The sequence below is a fragment of the Neofelis nebulosa genome, chromosome 4 (genome assembly GCF_028018385.1).
Source record: "Neofelis nebulosa isolate mNeoNeb1 chromosome 4, mNeoNeb1.pri, whole genome shotgun sequence".
Classification (NCBI taxonomy): Eukaryota; Metazoa; Chordata; class Mammalia; order Carnivora; family Felidae; genus Neofelis; species Neofelis nebulosa.
In genome coordinates this window covers 86,661,037-86,678,966 of record NC_080785.1, presented here as the reverse complement: position 1 = coordinate 86,678,966, position 17,930 = coordinate 86,661,037, and the positions used below count along the sequence as shown (strand labels likewise).

The window sequence follows — 17,930 nt, the reverse complement described above, 5'->3', positions numbered from 1 at the left end:
TATTTTTCTGTTTTGTTTATTGTTGTATCATAAGCATCTGGAACAGTGCTTGGCTTATAGTAGGCATTCAATACATATTTGCAGTATGAACAAATGGGATATGCTAGAAATACAATGCACAGTTTCCAGTAAAAAAATCTCAAAGTCTTATGTGAATAAGATTTAGTGCACTTAAAATTATTCTGTTTTTCTAGACTTCTCTTTGATTATTCTCCACACTATACGTGTTTGCATGTGCTAAGATATGCTTGAGAACAATGATATACACCAAAGTTCTTTCCAAATTATAAACTGCATGTATGCATCAATACATGCACATCTGTGTAAAAAGGAATTAACAGCTTTGTGACTTTGGAGCTTGCCATAAGAAGACTGTTTGTAACAAAAGGACTTCATTCTTTTCATTCTCTGTATTGCCCCATATCTGTATTGACTGTGCCACCATTTCTGGGCAATGCTCTTTATAAATCTCATTCAATGCAGTTTCTTCTACTTGAAGTATTCTTTCTACTTTCTACAACTGAAAGAGTGATTTTCATTGTTTAATATCTTACTCCCATTTCTCTATACAACTGTAAAGCCTTAAGTTACACGAGGTAGAATGACTTATTCTTTCCTTTATGTACATATTGTTATGGTAGTTAACCTGTCACACTTAGATCACTTGTTTTTATGTCTGTTTCCCACACTAAATTATGAGCTTCTCATAAGCACAGATAATCTCTGTATCTTCAACATTTAACCAAAGTCTGGCACATAGTAGATATTGAATATTTGTTTAAGGCAATCATCAATCCATAGAATGCTAGTACAACCCTACCTATATTTTTGGGAAGTTCATTGTCAAATGAAATATTTCAAAGGATTAGCTTCAAGAAAATAACCCTATATAGTTTTTCATATTAAACAAATGATAAAAATATTAATAAGTATTTTAATATTTTACTTCAAATTTGAAATTCAGCTTACTTAAAATGATATATATAGAAATATAAATTTAAATGGATTGCTTTATCTTGTAATTACAAATTCATTTCTAAGTTCAGACATTTGTCAGTAAAATGATTAAACTTTAAACCAGCTAAAATTAATAAAGTCACAAGTACATATGTTTTTTTCAGGGCATAGTTGGTGCATGCTTTGTATTAGATCTTAAGGTTAGTGAAACCAAATGGAGAACTTTAGAATGTTAATTAGGAGCTCTTAATTTTCTCTCTAGTTGTGAATGTTAAAATGGCAAACTTAATGTGGCAATGTTCATTTCAGTGTGAGTTTAAATATCACATTGTGATAAACTCATTAGTTTTAAGAAAGAATAATACTAATATAAAGTTGTGACCAAAAATTGTTAATTTAACAAAACACCTGTTATATCCTTTTATATTGCTATGACAAAATAATATGGAGATTGACAAAGGTTGAGTATCTTAATGTGTAAGTTTATGTGTGAAATTTTTATCACGTGCTTTCTGTACTTTCCAAGATAGACATCTTAATTTATTTATTTATTTTATCAAGTTAGATCTTAAAGAAAATAAAAGAGATTTCATTGCACAATTTCTCCATGAACATTTTCTTTTCATAAACCTGTGTATTTTTTTCATTATGTAATATTTTAAAGAAAACATTGCCAACTGGAATGTAATAGTGGTGTAGAAGTTCCAGTATTAAAATTTCCACTGAGATTAAAAAGAATCATCATGTAATGGTAGTTCTTAGAATTAGAAGACTGCAAATGGGTTTTAAGTCACCTGTTCCCACACTAAATTCTTTCTCTGTCCTAGCAAATGAGATGCCTACTTTCCCTAGTAAATTCGGACACTAACCTTCTTTGACAATCTTATTGGGAAGTGGCCTACATTTTCATTTATTAAAGGAAGAAAAATGATACCAGGAATATGAGCTTCTTCTTTTGTTTTGTATCTCCAGAGGCATTTTATTCCAATATGCAAGTGTGTGAGAGAGAAGCTTTAGCTTATCCTTTTGAAATCAGGTAGCAGGAAGTCAAACCAATTATCCTTAGTGCCCACTTCCAAGAGGTCCTGAGGCAAACACTTACAAGATGGGAATAGAAGGAATTATATCTCTGCTTTCACCAAGAATCCACAAGGAAACTGGGGTCAGGCAATGCTAGCTAGAGTTCCTTTTTGTTGAATGCCTACTATGTGTCAAGAATGCTACAAGGACATAATTTCTTATCCTCATCCCTAATGTCAAAGCAACCTTGCCAAGAAGTATTATAATTGCCATTTTACAGAAGAGGAAATGAAGTTAAAAGGCCTAAGGAATCTGTCCACCTTTATAAGCTAATATGTGCCAGAGGCCAAACTCAATTCTAGTTTCTCCTGCTACACTTCATTGCTCCCCAGTGTACAAAATAGAAACTGGTTTGGAAAGAAGAAGAAGGATTTTAGCTTCTAGTAAGGTTCATTTCCCTCTCTTTCCCAAGACATGTAGAGATGGGCAACTTGGAGGCAGAATTGCTTCCATTCTATAACTTGAGAAAAGAAATAACCTTTCATATTCACAATTTGTCTCTGAGTTACTAGTCTACTAGCTGTAGGCTTCAAAATTGACTAAAACTTCATAAAAGGGTTCTCTACAATAGTTTTCAAACATTAATGTGAAATTAAACCATCTGGGGTCTTGGTAAAATATGCAGATTCTGATTCTGTAGGTCGGGGTGGGGCCTGGGATTCTGCTTTCTAGCAAAGTCCCAAGTGATGCTGATGCAGATGGTCTATGGACCATCCTGGAGCAGCAAAGCTTGACGAAAATTTAAGACATCTCTCCTTACCTCTCCATTGCAATAGTGGATGGATATAAAGGAACACAGATGGAGAGGTCTCCACATCATTTTGGACAAGAAGACTAACATGATTCATGGACTCTATCCAGAGTTAATTTTTCATGTATAAAATCATTTAGCCCAATTTCTTTTAATTCTACCTTTCATTGCTCACATTTGACGATTAAACTTCACAATTTCTTTGAGGAAATATGTAGTGATTTTTTAGTATGATAAACATTAATTTTCAGCTTTAGTAAAACTGAGACTATAAAGGCAATTGATTTTTTTTTTAATGGAGATTTCAGAGCACCTGGGTGGCTCAGTTAGTTAAGTGTCTGACTCTTGATTTCAGCTCAGGTCATGATCTCGCAGTCCCTGAGTTCGAGCTCCGCCTCTGTGCTGACAGCACAGAGCCTGGAGCCTGCTTCAGATTCTGTGTCTCCCTCTCTCTCTCTTTGCCCCTCCCCCCCCCGCTCACACTTTGTCTCTCTCTTTCTCAAAGATAAACATTAAAAATTTTTGTTTAAATGGAGATTTCGAACCATTTAATTTCATAAACACACAATACAATCTTCCTTCCACAATGTGGACAAGAGGAGCATCAGCTTCTTCAAGTCACAATTAACATATATTAATTATGTGTTATGTCCTTTATTAGACAATAGACAGTGGAAGATAATTTTTTAAGAAAACTCTGTTTTGAAGTCGTATATTCTAGTGAGAGACACAGAATTATAAATAGAAAAGCAGAATGTATGTGTGTGGGGGGGGGGGGGGCGGGAGTTATGGAGAATGACAGACTTTTCTCAGGATCTGGGAAGCAGTGATCAGAAAATGTTGCATAGAAGACCTGTGTCGATAACTAGCTTTCACTTAGAGGAGAACATTCCAGACAGTGGGGAAAAATGTGCAGATACTCATAGGCATTAAGTAACATGGTATGGTTCGGTACATTTGGCTTTAATGGTTGTTGAGACTGTATGAGAGAAATCAAGACTTCAATGGTAGGCCTTAATTCAGGCAAATCCAGACAGAGAAGTCTATAATCTGAAGAGAAGGAAGCATGGGAAATGAACAGTTGATAACTTCATCAAAGGTCTGCCAGTAGTTACCAGTCATAGTTAAATGTGTCTCTCAAGTTTGGGGATATGAACTATTAATAGACATAGTAATAGTTTAATACCAATTTCTTTGTCCCCTTACTTAGACAAATGGAACTAGCCATGGATTTTCTTAAACTCTAATGTACAAATAATAAAAGACATATGATTTCCAGAATGGCAACTGCATATCTGCATATTAGGAAATAAAAGTTAACCATATGCAGCACCATATGAAGACTTGCATGTACAATGGGAATGAGTTAGTGTAACTTGGTGATCCACACAGAGGAGAATATAATTTACTACTAGCCAATTCCAGCTTCTCTGCATTTTTTCTTAAAAAAAAGTGAAAAATTTTATTTTTCTACATGTCCCTTGAACCCAGCATATATTGAAAGAGTAATGCATATTAATGTGTAGAAGGGGCTGCCTATGATATATCACAGGGATGATTTATATTCTCTCTTTCTTCCTTTCATAGCAGTGAGGGCCCCTAACGGATGTGTGTGCAGTCTTACTCATGAAGCATTGTTATAGCATTAGGTGGCAGGGGCTCATTAGAGGGACCCCAGTCTTTAACCAGACACACACCCTGAATTACCCTAAACTATCTTCATCTAAACAAGAAAGATCCAAAAAATAAACCTACTATTTTTTCATAGGATTTAGCAACTCTTGGACCTAACCTAAAACCCAACCATTAAAATGGAAACTGGGTTCGTTAAGCATCTGACTCTTCATCTGAGCTCAGGTCTTGATCTCAGAATTGTGGGTTCAAGCCCTGAGTTGGGTTCCACAATGGGCATGGAGCCTACTTTAATTTTTTTAAATAAAAAGTAAAAAAATAAAATAAAATGGAAACTTTATATCAATAATTTCATGAGAAGACTAGTTATAGGATACTTGCCTTACCTACAAAATCACTTAATTTAAATTCTCTCATTATTTTTCATCCACATGCAGCTTGATATTTTCTACCTTCTACCTTCTTAGCTATGTTCATTTTTTTTTCTTTTTTTTTTTTTAGAATTTTCCACAGGGAACCTTCAAACTGGACATACAGAGATGAACAAGGTTTATACTAGTAAGAACATACTTGAAAATGATTCTTACTCAGGTCTGTGGTTTAAGTTCAATAGAGGATCAGAGGAAAAGAACATTTCTTCCTCCTCATGGCCTGGTGTGAATGTAAGGTTTCTACAAGGTGTTAGGCTGACTGCAATGAAATGAAAACTCTACTATATATCATTAAAATGATGATGTATTTATAGGACATGAACCACAAGAGAGCTATACTGAGCACTTTCAATAAACCTCAATTAGAGGGATCAATATTGCTAAAAGAATCTTTAAAAGCACCTCTGACAGAAAACTTCTTTGAGATTAGTTTTAAATGCTGAGATAAACAGACCACTTCAAGGCATAAGGAGAAGTAAATTCTAGTGTAAGTTCTAATTCTCAGGATCTCAAGGTTTATGGCTTGAATGAATGAAAGTTTGATGAATTGTTTTAAAAAAGAGGTAATTTTGCCCTTTATACTTGGGAAGTTAAATATAGAGTATCCTATATAGGGTCTTTAACAAACCTTGAGCTAAATCTTGTTGAACATGTTTATCCATGTTTTTCTTAAAATGTTAATATTTTCTTTTCCTTCCTCTCTGATAATTTAGGTATTACCTATCAGTCATGGTCCATGTGAAGTCCTACTTCTTCTACAAATCCTTCCTTTTATGTTCCAGTGTTATTAAAATTTGCACAAATACAGTTCTTGATTACAGACTTAGAGCAGTTGCCAATTGTTTCTGGTAAGTCTTAGCCCCACAACTGAAAAGTAAGCTCCCTAAAGGCAAGCATCATACTATATGCTTCCTTACAATACCTCATAGTAATAAGCAGAGCCTAATCAGTCAGTGACAGCTTTGTTGAAAATTAAAATACTACTAGAAGAGTTTATACCATAGGTGAGCTTTCAGGGTTCACAAGCTAATTAGCAGCTGAGTTAGCAAGGTAGAGCCACTGTCAGATGAGACCCAGAAGGTCCTGGATACAAAGAACTAAGGAAGGTAAGAGCAGGAGAGACTAGATTTAGAAGAAAGAGATGCTTTACAGGGAGAAACAGAGAGGAAAAGACAAAGCACAATTTTGTCTAAGACTAGCCATATGAATATTTTGATGTGGATAGCAAAGTTCCTTTTGAAACATCACAATAGCAGGCACTCAAACATTCTTTCTCAGATGGAAAATACTGACAAAAAGGAGACCCTGAGAATACTCTAGTGCAGACCTAGCAGGTGCCTAAACCAGCTAACCCAGTTAAGAGAATTGTAGTTTGCTGAGCCAAAGCAGACACACTATGACTTTCCAGTAGTATTGGTGCATTAGTATTCATTTATTCCATCAATCAATCATTTAACAAATGTTTAGTGCACACCTTATATGGATTAACATGATCTGAGGGCCTAGGGATTCTATTGTGAGCAGAATGAACTTTAGAAGGTCCTGCCTCCTGGCCGAGACATTAGTCAAATAATAACACTAGTGTAAACCTAACAATTTTGTTTTAAAAAAGTAGTTAGTATATTAAAGAAAAAGCCCGGAGCATATTTTATAGAACCATTTAAATGGAGGAGCAAATAAAAAGGGACAGAAGAGTGGGGCGCCTGAGTGGCTCAGTCGGTTAAGCATCCGACTCTTGATTTTGGGTCATGTCATGATCTTAGGATTCCTGAGATAGAGCCCCACTTTGGGCTCTGTGCTGACATCACAGAGTCTGCTTGGGATTCTTTCTCCGCCCCCCCCCCTCCCTCGCTCACTCTCTCCCTCTCTCTCAAAATAAATAAATAAACATTAAAAAATAAAAAGGACAGAATGATATTCTGGCATGTGTTAAGGCCCTGTGATGAAAATATACATCAAGCTTTCTAAGAACTGAAAGAAATTAAGAAATTAAGAAATTAAGAAAACTAAATGATATTCTTGCATGTGTTAAGGCCCTGTGATGAAAATATACATCAAGCTTTCTAAGAACTAAAAGAAAGACTATTCTTTAAAAAGTCGTCTGAATCCAAGATTGTGAATCCTTCAACACTTGGCCAGCAATGCTCTATCTTGGCATTTGGTCTCTTGCGGCCATCTGAGTAAAAGTTCTCTACTATGGGAGAGAAGGCTCTCATCTCTTCTGCCTTTCTTATTGGGTGGGGTTTGTGCCTTTGCAGGCAGTGCTTGGCAAGACCCCTGACTTCAACAAAACTTTGAGTGGCTTCCAGAGTCACTTGGAATCTGTTGCTAGGTAGAAAAAGTCATAGAAACTTCAGGCTGAGAGCATATTAAAAATACCTGAGCTGCTTGTAGGATTGGTCCATCTCCGAGATGGTCTTATAGCAAAGGTGATCTTTTTTCATTTAACGTATTATTCTCCCAGCCTTAGCCCCAGGGAGAAGAGAAAGGTGAGCAAGTGGAACAGTTGGTTCTGGAATCTCAGCTGGGGTCCTATTAATATGGGAACTTCCTGACCTGCAATGCTTCAATTAGAGTCATCAATTAAGCTTGCTTCTTCTTCCCCATTGGCTGACTGCCTGGAAATGAGCCTCGTATTTCATAATACACGTCATTGTGAGTTTTCTTAAAGACTCCAAAGTTTGATTTGCTTTACTGATTTAAAGGGAAAAAATGCTATTCTGACATTATTGTTTCGGAGTAAACATTAAATTTGCAAACACCTTGACCGTGACTTTTTTTTTATCATTATCACTTTCATTGAATTAGATATATTTTTTGTGTAATTTGGGAGACTGGGCAGGGGATCTATGAGAGGAAACAGAATGATGCACTGCTCCCGGAAAACACACTCTTTGACAGAGATATTATTTGACAGAAATCTGTCCTTGTGATAAGCACTAGAAAAAGAACTAACCCCCATATTGTATATTTAATGTATTTTATGACTCTTAATATGCTTGAGTTATACAGTATCTGCTTTAACCTCTGGAATCTGTGAATCACTTGGACTGAGAATTCCCACCATAAGAAAGTTCTAACCTTTTTTAGGGTATTACCTAATGCAATCAAATAGTAATACATTTTTATTTTTTTAGTCATATATTAAACATCTGCCATCTTCAGACTAAGCAATTGAGGTCTTAGAAGTGAGATTGCCACATGCTGTGTGAGTTAGAGTAAAAGCTGAAGATATGACAGACTTAGAAGAGAAATGTACCTAAACTGAACAGAAAATTAAAGCATTTTAAACTCAGAGACTTGGGGTACCTGGGTGGCTCAGTTGGTTTAGCATCTGACTCTTGATCTCAGTTCAGGTCACAATCTCATGGTTTGTGAGTCTGAGCCCTGTGTCAAGGGGATCCTCTCCCCTTCTCTCTCTGCCCCTTCCTCACTTGCTCTCTCTTTCTCTCTCTCTCTCAAAATAAATAAATAAACATTTTTTAAAAAATTGAAAATGGAATTTATGGTAGTAGAGTTCTAAAAGTAATAGAGAAAATGGACCTTACAAAGGAGGCCTTTACTACTTAAGATATTTTCAGAAAGTTAGAAGTTTTCTGTTCAAAAACAATCCAAGAATAATTCAGCTAGGGTAAAATATTTTTTTCAGAAATTTAATTGCTTTATTTCAACTTTTCCTATCTATTCCACAGGAACAATATGAACAACTAATTTTACTGTCAGGAAATTTTCTATTTTCCAAACTTGAAGTTATAAGAATGTAGACATACTGAAATTTATTTCAACATGTGGACTTTTCTGTTTTAGCCCTCATTAAGAACTTACTGGTATCCTGAGGGTCACTTAGGCATCACATGCGCCTCATTACGAAAATTTCATACTAGTCCTAGATTTTCTCAGTTCTCCCTTGATGGCTGCTGGTCTGTGAACTGCTTCTATGTTAAAGCTGTTTCTCTGCTTTTAAAACAAAATTCCATTGGTGGGAAGTTCCCAGGGTTCATGATTCTTTTGTATGTACATATTATCTGGTTTACATATTAGTGCCACCCAGCTTCTATAATAGCTGGTAAGCCATGCCCTTAGTTTTACAAACATGGTCCTCTGGTTCTAGGCATCTGAAATTTCTGTGGGTAAAATGCCCTCACCTGTAGTCATTAACAATATTTACAGAGACCCTACTAACCTTCCCACTAATGTTGACATCCATGTTTTCATTGTATTATGTATTGTTTCCTTTACTATTCGACTACAAGTGCATCAATTTCCCCAAAGCACACTACGTACCATAGTCAAATTGTCCACATGTATAAAAGCAGTAATTAGATCTGCATGCAGTGTTAAAGTTTCACTCCTGTTGTTCTACTAAAGAGGCACAGCCCATTGGCCCTGATAAATTCTATCAAAAATATTCCAAACAAACTCCAAGAAAATCTGCGTTGTAATCCCTATCCTATGTAAGTGTCCAAGATGCAAACCCTTAAGATATATCCTTCAGTGGTACAAGTGGTAGAATACCGAAAGCACTTACGGAACTGTTCCCATAATGCAGTTAAAATTATTGTGCTAGAAGTCTTACTTTGTCATAATATAGAGGTGACTGCATGCCATTTTCCAGGGGTTCTTGAGGTTTTTTTCCCAAATTCCTATAATTCGGGAACTACCATGCAATGTAAAGAACTACTGTTTCTGCACAGTGCACACACTCTTGTACTGTTGTGCATTCTCATGTTGTCCTCTCTAGTGGATAGTGCTGTACTTCTTACCTAAAATGTGAGAAGCCCAACAACCCCTTCCTCCTGAATCCACTCTACACTCACACGATCCTCTTAGAATGTTGTATAACAGAGAACAACCAATTTCACACACCCCCAAACGAAACATTCACTTAACCAGTTCCTCAAACATACAGGTCTCTGCTAAAGTGCATCCTGCCTCTGCTGGTTGGTTCACAAACCAAAGCCTCAATAAAGGAGTGGTGTAGCTCTGTATCACCTCCACTCCCTGCTCAGCACAGGAATTCCTTAATAAGCACATGACTAGTACAGGACCGTAGTATATTACCTCCGTGCATTCTAACTCTGGGACATGATCCTTCTCCTTGCCCAAGTCACGATTCAAAAACGGGGGAAAAATGGTAAGAAACGAGGGCAGCTTTATCTTTTCAGAGATGGCTGATGGGCAAGTATCCCTATGTTTTTACCTGTCACTTCCCATGTGGAAAGTCCAAATGTGAAGTGTCACACATGCGTGCGTCTTTCCTTGGAGAAATTGTTTACTAGCCCACTTAACAACAACAAAAAGTGCTTTATATTGTGTCCAAAGAAATATAACCTATGTTTTTAAAAATGGAAATGTGACTGCCAAGAAAATATCTTCTGTCAGCCTTTCTGGGTAGTTTGTACTCAAGTAACACCGTCACCACCCACTCCCCATTCAAGCCGAGATCTAAAAAGGCAGGTGAACTGAAAGGAACCAAGAGCCTGTCCGTCCCTATTAGAAAACAGCCATAGGAGCAAATCACATTGGAGGAAGGCTCAACAACTCGAAGAGACCATCTCCTCAGGACTGGGAGGAGAGATATGGAGCCATTTTTCACTAGGTTCACAAGAAAATGTCAGCTCACAGCTGCTAGTGCACTGCCAGAGCGCATCTTAATTTGGTCAAAAGGGACCCAGCCAGTCACCCTCACAGAACATTTTCTTAGAGAGTCCATTACGAATCTGATTCCCTCTCCTTTGAGCATCTTCCTGATGTAGTCTTTGGCAATTGCACGGCACAGATCTGCATCCAATTCAAAACTAAATGCCTTTCCCCATTTCCTCTAAAAATCATGTGAATTAGACACTTCGGGCTGATAGTTTAAAAAAAAGGGGGGGGAGGAAGAAAAAAACCACCTCTCCCCCCACTCCCCACCCTCCTCCAGCTTCTTGACTAATACCTCTGGGCAGTTTACTTCCGAATAGAGCTGATTCTTGAGTGCACAATGGCAAACTGGTATGCAAGTCTCCTATCACAGAACGCACAGGCAATGCTTTCTTTGTAAAAACACAGGAAAATACACATGCTGGAACAAAAGACACTCTATCTGCACAGCAAGAAACAAGAGAAATTATGTGTTTGTTTTACACACATCTATACCCACTTACAAAAAACGCCTTGGCATGTATTTTAATGATGACATATTGTAGTCTTTCCTCAAACCAGGTCCCAGTGAAATACATTTTAAAGCTTTGGCTCCAGTGGGAGGTAAAACATTCTCTGCCATAAGAATACCTGGTGTGTGCCTTTGTTGGTAGGGTGCCATTTCAAACTTATTATATTTGAACTCAATTATGTGGAAAATTCAGATAAGGCAAATTCAGTCAGATATCTCTGAATTACTCTGATATTACAAGAAACGCCAAGTCAGCAGATATTTGCTGTTTACATCTCACAATAACCTAATCATGCATTTGCAGCCTTCTGGAGCAAAATGCTAACTATTCTCCAAACAGCCACCTGACAATCTAAGGGCTCAAACACACATTCTGACTCAGAGGAGACATCATGACGGCTCTCCGCTGGCTGTATTGAACAAAAGCTCCGCAAGCAAAGGAGAGGCATTTGGTAATGTAGTGAGAGTCAAATCAAGTTTAGGTTCACATCTGGTGAAATATGGCACTGCCTACCCAGGGGTTGGGGAGCAGGAAGGTTTGGAGGTTATAAATAGAAAACACACACACAGACACATATAGATATTTAAGCCAGACCGGGGCAGTTTCAGCTTACTAACCTAGAGCTCTGTTCAAAGGAAGCAGAGAAGCCGCACGTCCTCTCCCACCTTTCCATGGTCCTCAGTCAGTGTCTTCTCAAACCACCTGTACTGATCCAACCCATTCTCAGATAATGTAATTTTCTTGATAGAAGTAGTCTCAGCTGAGCTTTGATTTTTTCAGCATGGATGTCCAGAATTTTCCTCTTTAAGCCAGACACAGCAACAAAACTGCCGCTGAGGTCTTTTGTTTTCCCCTCCTCTCAAAGATGAAGCATGCAGCACTTCTCTCTCTCTCTCTCTCCCTCTCTCTCTCTCTCTCTCTCTCTCTCATTCCCTCCCTCCCTCCCACCCTCCCTCCCGCTCTCCCTCTCTCCCTCCCTCTCTCTCTCCCCTCAGTCGCTTTTGCACTCTCCCTCCGTTTCTCTTTCCCCAACCCCCACCAGCAACCTCACTGGATTCCGTTCAGTCGGGGTCATTTACATCTCCCAGCATGAGAACCTGTGTTCTGTAAGCGCCTGTCTCTCACTTTTGGGTTTCCTCTGCGAAAGGGAGGGGGCGGCTCTAGGTGAAGTCAGGTGACCCCTCCGTTAAAAGCCAGAGAGATGGATGGAGTGTGTGAATTTTAATATACACACAGGCACATTTACATTACAAAGCAGCGGAGGAAAATCTAGCTTCTAGAGATTAGGCATTTTTGTTTTTGCTTTCATAGTCCCCTTTCAGCAATTAAGAGAAGCTAATATAGTATAATGAAATGTAATTAAAGTTTTCAGCGTTAATAACAAGGCTGCATAGTTTCAGAATCATCCAACTGAACAATTCTTTTAAACTTGTTTGCATGACTTTCTTTTTCTTTCAAGGGTCAAAGAATCAGTCATTTTACTATTTACACACCTTTTCTAATTGGCCTTTTCTTTGACATCTAGTTCAACTTATCTCAAAGTAAAGGACCACAAAGAAAACCAATAATAATAATAATAGTAATAACAATAGTAATAATAGTAATAATAATAATAATGAGGAGGAGGAGGCAGAAGAGGAGAAGAAAAGAAAAATAAGTGACAAAAACCAATGTACATAGCATGGATAGAAATCAATAGTTTCCTATTGTAGAATTAGATTTAATGAGTAATTTTTTGCTCTTAAACAAATAACTTTTCCCTTCTCTGTTTCAGTGTCTCTGTCTTAAAATAGAAAATAAATGCAAAAAATGTAGCAGCTCCCCTCCCCGCCAATCAAGCAAGCCTGGCACAGAAGGATGTCCAGGAAGATACACCACTCAGGGCACCAGGTACCAAAGCAACTGGAAAAAAGGTGTGCTAACCTCGTACAGTGTTGAAGATAAATTTATAGTCTGCAGACTTAGATCTTAATGAGTAAATTTGCTACCACCTCATTTCTTGCTGCAAAGTTTCTGAAATCCAATGCACAGAATCTCTTTCATCTCTGCCATTAAATAGGAATGAAATGCATTCTGCTCTTAGAAACACTGCGAAGAAAAACAAGATAATCTCCACAAACTATTTTGAGAATTCAAGATAAAAAGTACTTTATGAAGCCAAATGACAAGTAATTAGAAGGAGATCAACAAGTTTGGTGAGAACAAGTATCAGAAGAAGAATCTCTTATTTGGCCTTTGGTGTTTCGTGCATGGATTCTTAATTTCGAGAACATGGTGACATTGGTGACTCCACCAAAGAGAAAAATAAGAGGAGAGCTGACATAGAATCGCATTAGTCCTGCCTCAAAAGATAACATTTCAAACTCTTACACAAACAGCCTCTCATTCTCTTGAGAGTGATGTCAGGAGAGCGTTGCATTTACCGCTGAGACCAGGCACTCCAGCTGAAATACACCCAGTTCCCTCCATAAACACCACTCAAGGGTAGACATGGAATGAGTAACAGCTATTCACTGTTCTTGCTTGTTTTGTATTTTAAAAGCTTTACCTTGCATGGAAAAGATCCTATTTAAGCTTTTAAAATAAATTATATGCTAACCGGCTGCAAATTTAGCTTTAGTATGTGCTACAAAAATTGGCACCAAAACATGGGACAATAAAAAAAGATCTTCCCTCAGAAAAGTAAGTTAGCTTAGGCAAATTTAGGAAGACCTAAAATTTTGTAGGATAAAAACATAAAGGATTTCATTTTACAGTCTCTGCGAAGAAAACTAGCTGTTCTTTAACCTTTATTTTTCCTTTCCAGCATTGGGTGTCTTCATTTTGCATTTGCCCTTTTTTTTCCCTCCACCTCACCCTCTGGCTTTTCTTTTTTAGCCACGGTATCACTTTCCCTGAATGTGCAAAATGTCCACATAAGAGAGAGAGCAGGAAAGGCATCTCCTATTATGTCAGATAATGCATGGGCTTTAACTCACACTCCAGTGTATGGCAACTTTGAAGCTCCATGCTATTCTAACAAAGAGGCACAGTGTAAAATGGACTCTAGACTGCATATTTTTTGTTATTAAAAATCAAAGGATCTTAATTTTAAAAGGCTTATTAAAGTTCACCAATGACAGGCCACTTCAAAAAAAAAAAGATGAAAATAATTTGGCAAAAGCCCCAGTTGTCTTTCTAACAGGTCTTCCATTACTCAAGGAACAAACTAAAATACAGAGTGTGAAATGAATCTTCACTCATGCATTCAGTTATCAACCAATGTTTATTGAGCACTTCCTTTGTGTTAAGCAGTATTCTGAGCAGTGAGAGGTAGAAGGTAAATAAAACAGAGTCTGAACCCTTTCCGAAACTGATAATGTGTACCACTGACATACAAGAAATGTCAGTGCAAAATGCTATGGAAAGTCAGAAAGGCAGGGGCGGGGGTTCCTTAATGGGATGTGGGATGGTTACAATAGAACAGGTGACATTTGAACTCAGCTTTTAAGCATGTGTCATTTTTCTAGGTAAGAAAGCAGATGTGGGGGAATTCAGGCCACAGGACACAAAAAGCATGAACAGAGACCTGTGTGCAGTGTGGTATGGCTGGAAAACAGGGGCAGAGGAGAGTGGTTTTAAAAGTAGATCAGAACAGGTTGTGTATGATCTTGAATGCTCCCCCCAAGTATCTGTGCTTCATCTGAGACCCAGTGGCAAGCTATGTAAGAATCCTTGGCTGGTAAATTATTTGTTTTATAAAGATTATTTTGCCAGTGATGTGGAGGGTGGATTACAGCCTTGTTTCCGAAACTTTCCTAATGATAAAAATTACTTGCAGGTGATAGTAAATGCATAGAATCCTGGGTTCTACCCCAAATCTAGAGAAGGTCAGGGATTTGAATTTTTAACAACGGTCCCAGGTGATTAGACATATAAGGATAGTTACACAGAGAGTTAATATTCTCAGGATCATTATTAAGCCAAATGAAAGCCTTCTGCTTCTTTTACACTTAAATAAGGGATTTTTACAAAAAAAGTTGAGAACACTTATCAGAATCAAATATGATGACTGTTTATTTTGAGTCATGAAACAAAATTATATACAATAGCCCATCTCATTCCTACCTTATCTTATGTGAAACCTTTGGTCCTGTGAGGCTAAATGCATTTACCATCTCTCTCTCACATCAAGGTCTTTCTTAGGTCTGTGCCTTTGATTCCCCTTTCTGGTATAATCTTCCCTTCCTTTTTCTGTCTTCATTTTATTCTTCAAGGATTCCCTGGTACAATTGGGCACATGAATTCACCCCTTCCCTAGCGTAGTTTATATTTAAGGCATATTGATATTACAACAGCAGAACCAGAAATAATACTAATATCAAACTCTCATATTTATGCTAGGGGATTTGGCTTTTTACACTGTCACAATAATTCCATGAGGTGCTATTATCATCACTTAACTACTGAGGAAAGTGAAGGCTGGAGGCATTAAATAATTCACCAAAGGTCAGAAAATTAATAAATTTCTGGATTAGGACCCAAGTCAGTCTCTGCTACATGATTAATATCACACCATATCTTATTCCCTAAACATCTGGAACCCAAAATTCAGCAGTGGATTAAATCAGTCAGTAATGTTATTACTCTTTTGCTTTCTATCCCTTTGCATACTAAAGGCTCAGTTTCAGGAGTTGGACTCTGTCTCTGGGTTTAAAGCCTTTCTCAGAGTGCCTGGGTGGCTCAGTTGGTTGAGTGTCCAACTCTTGCTTTCGGCTCAGGTTGCGATCTCATGGTTTGTGCGATCAAGCTGCGAGTCAGGCTCTGCACTGACAGTGTGGTGCCTGCTTGGGATTCTCTCTCTCCCTCTCTCACTCCCTCCCTCCCTTTCTCTTTCAAAATAAATAAATAAACTTACAAAAAATATAAAGCCTTTATCTGCCACTTTCAAGACAGGGTGACCAAAGGCAAGTCATTTAGTGTCTATGTGCCTCAGTTTGCTGATCTATCTCATAGTTTTATTTGCAGCTTAAACGAGAACTCATGTTAAGTATTTAGTACCATACCTAAAACAATTAGACACTCCATGTTAATTATTATGTTTTATTATCATTATTGTTGCTGTTATTAACAAGTGAGAAGCAAATTTTCAGTTTATCCCCATATGAGTTTTCCATCTCATCCAGAGATATTTAGGGGTGAAAAAGCATTACTGACTCTGTGTATTATTAAATGTGGTTTTATAGCTTTCAGTCCAGTTTACAGGCTACAAGTGATTTGATAAAATTAGGAAGATGTACCAGCTACTATTTAACTAATCATGAACTCCATATATTGCTTTATTATTAGATCTGTAATGTATGGTCTCTTGAGACATTGTGGATGGCTTCCTGTCAGGCAGAAAGTAGAAATTACACATTTTTTAAAAAGCCAGCATTTTTATTTTAGCAATAAGCTAAATATTAATTCTTCTTAAAAATCCATGATGCCTGATTTTTGTACAAACTACTGTCTCCTTTTTTTTCAAAATAAATATTTTCAATATTTCCATGGAACATTTCCTTACCTTTTTGAGGTATATTTACTAGCAAATAAAATTTCATTTAACTATGCGTCATTCTTGTTAGTTAAGTGCACAATTAGTGCAGATATGGTATGATGTGTATGTGAAATCAAAACCAAATAAACAGTAGATGTTATTTGTCAGTGGGAAAAAAATCTGCATGAGAATTGTGGTTGTCATATTCTGCAAACTATAGACAAACAACCTCAAGAAAATTCTCTTCTTCTTTTTTGCAATTATATAAATTGTTGATCATAATAGGAAAAGATTCTACCATTGATGGTTTTTGTGAGTGTGGACTAAATGATTGGTGTGTTACTCTGTTGACCACTGGATGTGTGTGTAGATTACTTTTGCATTGGCAGTTACACTTAATGTTTGCAGAGTCCAGATCTCTGGAACTTCTCTCTCCCTGCCTCATAGGCTACATAACAATTTTCATCAAAAACAACTGATATGTTTTTGAATGTTTATTCCAAATTAATGCATTTTTAGTCACTGTCAAAAGAATCCTATTCTACTTAAAGATAGTTATATGTATGTGCATGCATGCATAATTATCACAGGCAATGGTTAAAGTGTGATTATCCCATTCTAAGAGAAGAAAAGCAAAAAGCAGAAAAATTCCTGCTTTGGGTTTTTCTTTAGTCTTGACTAACCAGCCAAGCAGGTGCTTTAAGAATGGCCTTTAAATATAGCATGCTGTCGAACACACAGAGCCTTAGCAACCCTGACTTCACCATTTCTTGGCTGTGTGATACAAGATAAGTTACTCATCTGTAAAACAGTGATGATCTCTGTTGCACAGAGTTCTCAGGCATTGAATGAAATAATGCACAGTGCCTGGCACACCATCATCACCACTATCATCATCATCAACACCACCATTACATCACATCATTATCATCATCATTGTCACCACCAGTGCTACCATCACCATCATTGTCATCATCCTCCTACTCATCATCACCAATATTTATCATGTATCAGACACTGCTGTAAATAAAACACAGTAATGGTAGCTTCCGTTCTTATTGTTATCATATTCTTTTCTTTTACTGACTTTCAGTTCATGACATTACATATTCTGAGCTTATTACACCGATGTAAAACACACTATCATGGTCCAGTAGTCCCTAATCAAAACAAAAGCTTACATTTAAATATCTTTCGGTGTATGAAGTAGAAAAAATAACAGAACACGCTTTCCCTTTCACTAGTTTTTCCTTTCTGTAAGCAAGTCCCAGGATCAAACCTGGCACAGGGAAGATCCTTCTGGGTGAGTTTTAAGCCTTCTGAAGGCAATTCATGAGGTGTTAACAATCCTCACAAGAATATTCTTCATATGGCTGAAGAGACCAAAGCGCAATAGAAGTACTTTC

General features: G+C 37.3%; 1 protein-coding gene across 12 annotated transcripts in view; it reads right to left on the bottom strand.

Moving 5' to 3' along the window:
* The window catches only part of MAGI2 (membrane associated guanylate kinase, WW and PDZ domain containing 2), a 1,350,742-nt gene that overhangs the window by 725,965 nt on the left and 606,847 nt on the right, over positions 1-17,930 (bottom strand). The window contains exons 1-2 of one of the 12 annotated variants that reach the window (XM_058725283.1): positions 12,058-12,130; positions 11,624-11,808 (exon numbers count right to left, since the gene is read on the bottom strand). The exons of 10 other annotated variants lie outside the window; for them this stretch is intronic. The gene's annotated coding sequence lies outside the window, so the exon portion shown is untranslated. Of the gene's footprint in view, positions 1-11,623; positions 11,938-12,057; positions 12,131-17,930 lie in introns of those variants that run through there. One more of the 12 variants, XM_058725282.1, reaches the window with a different exon arrangement.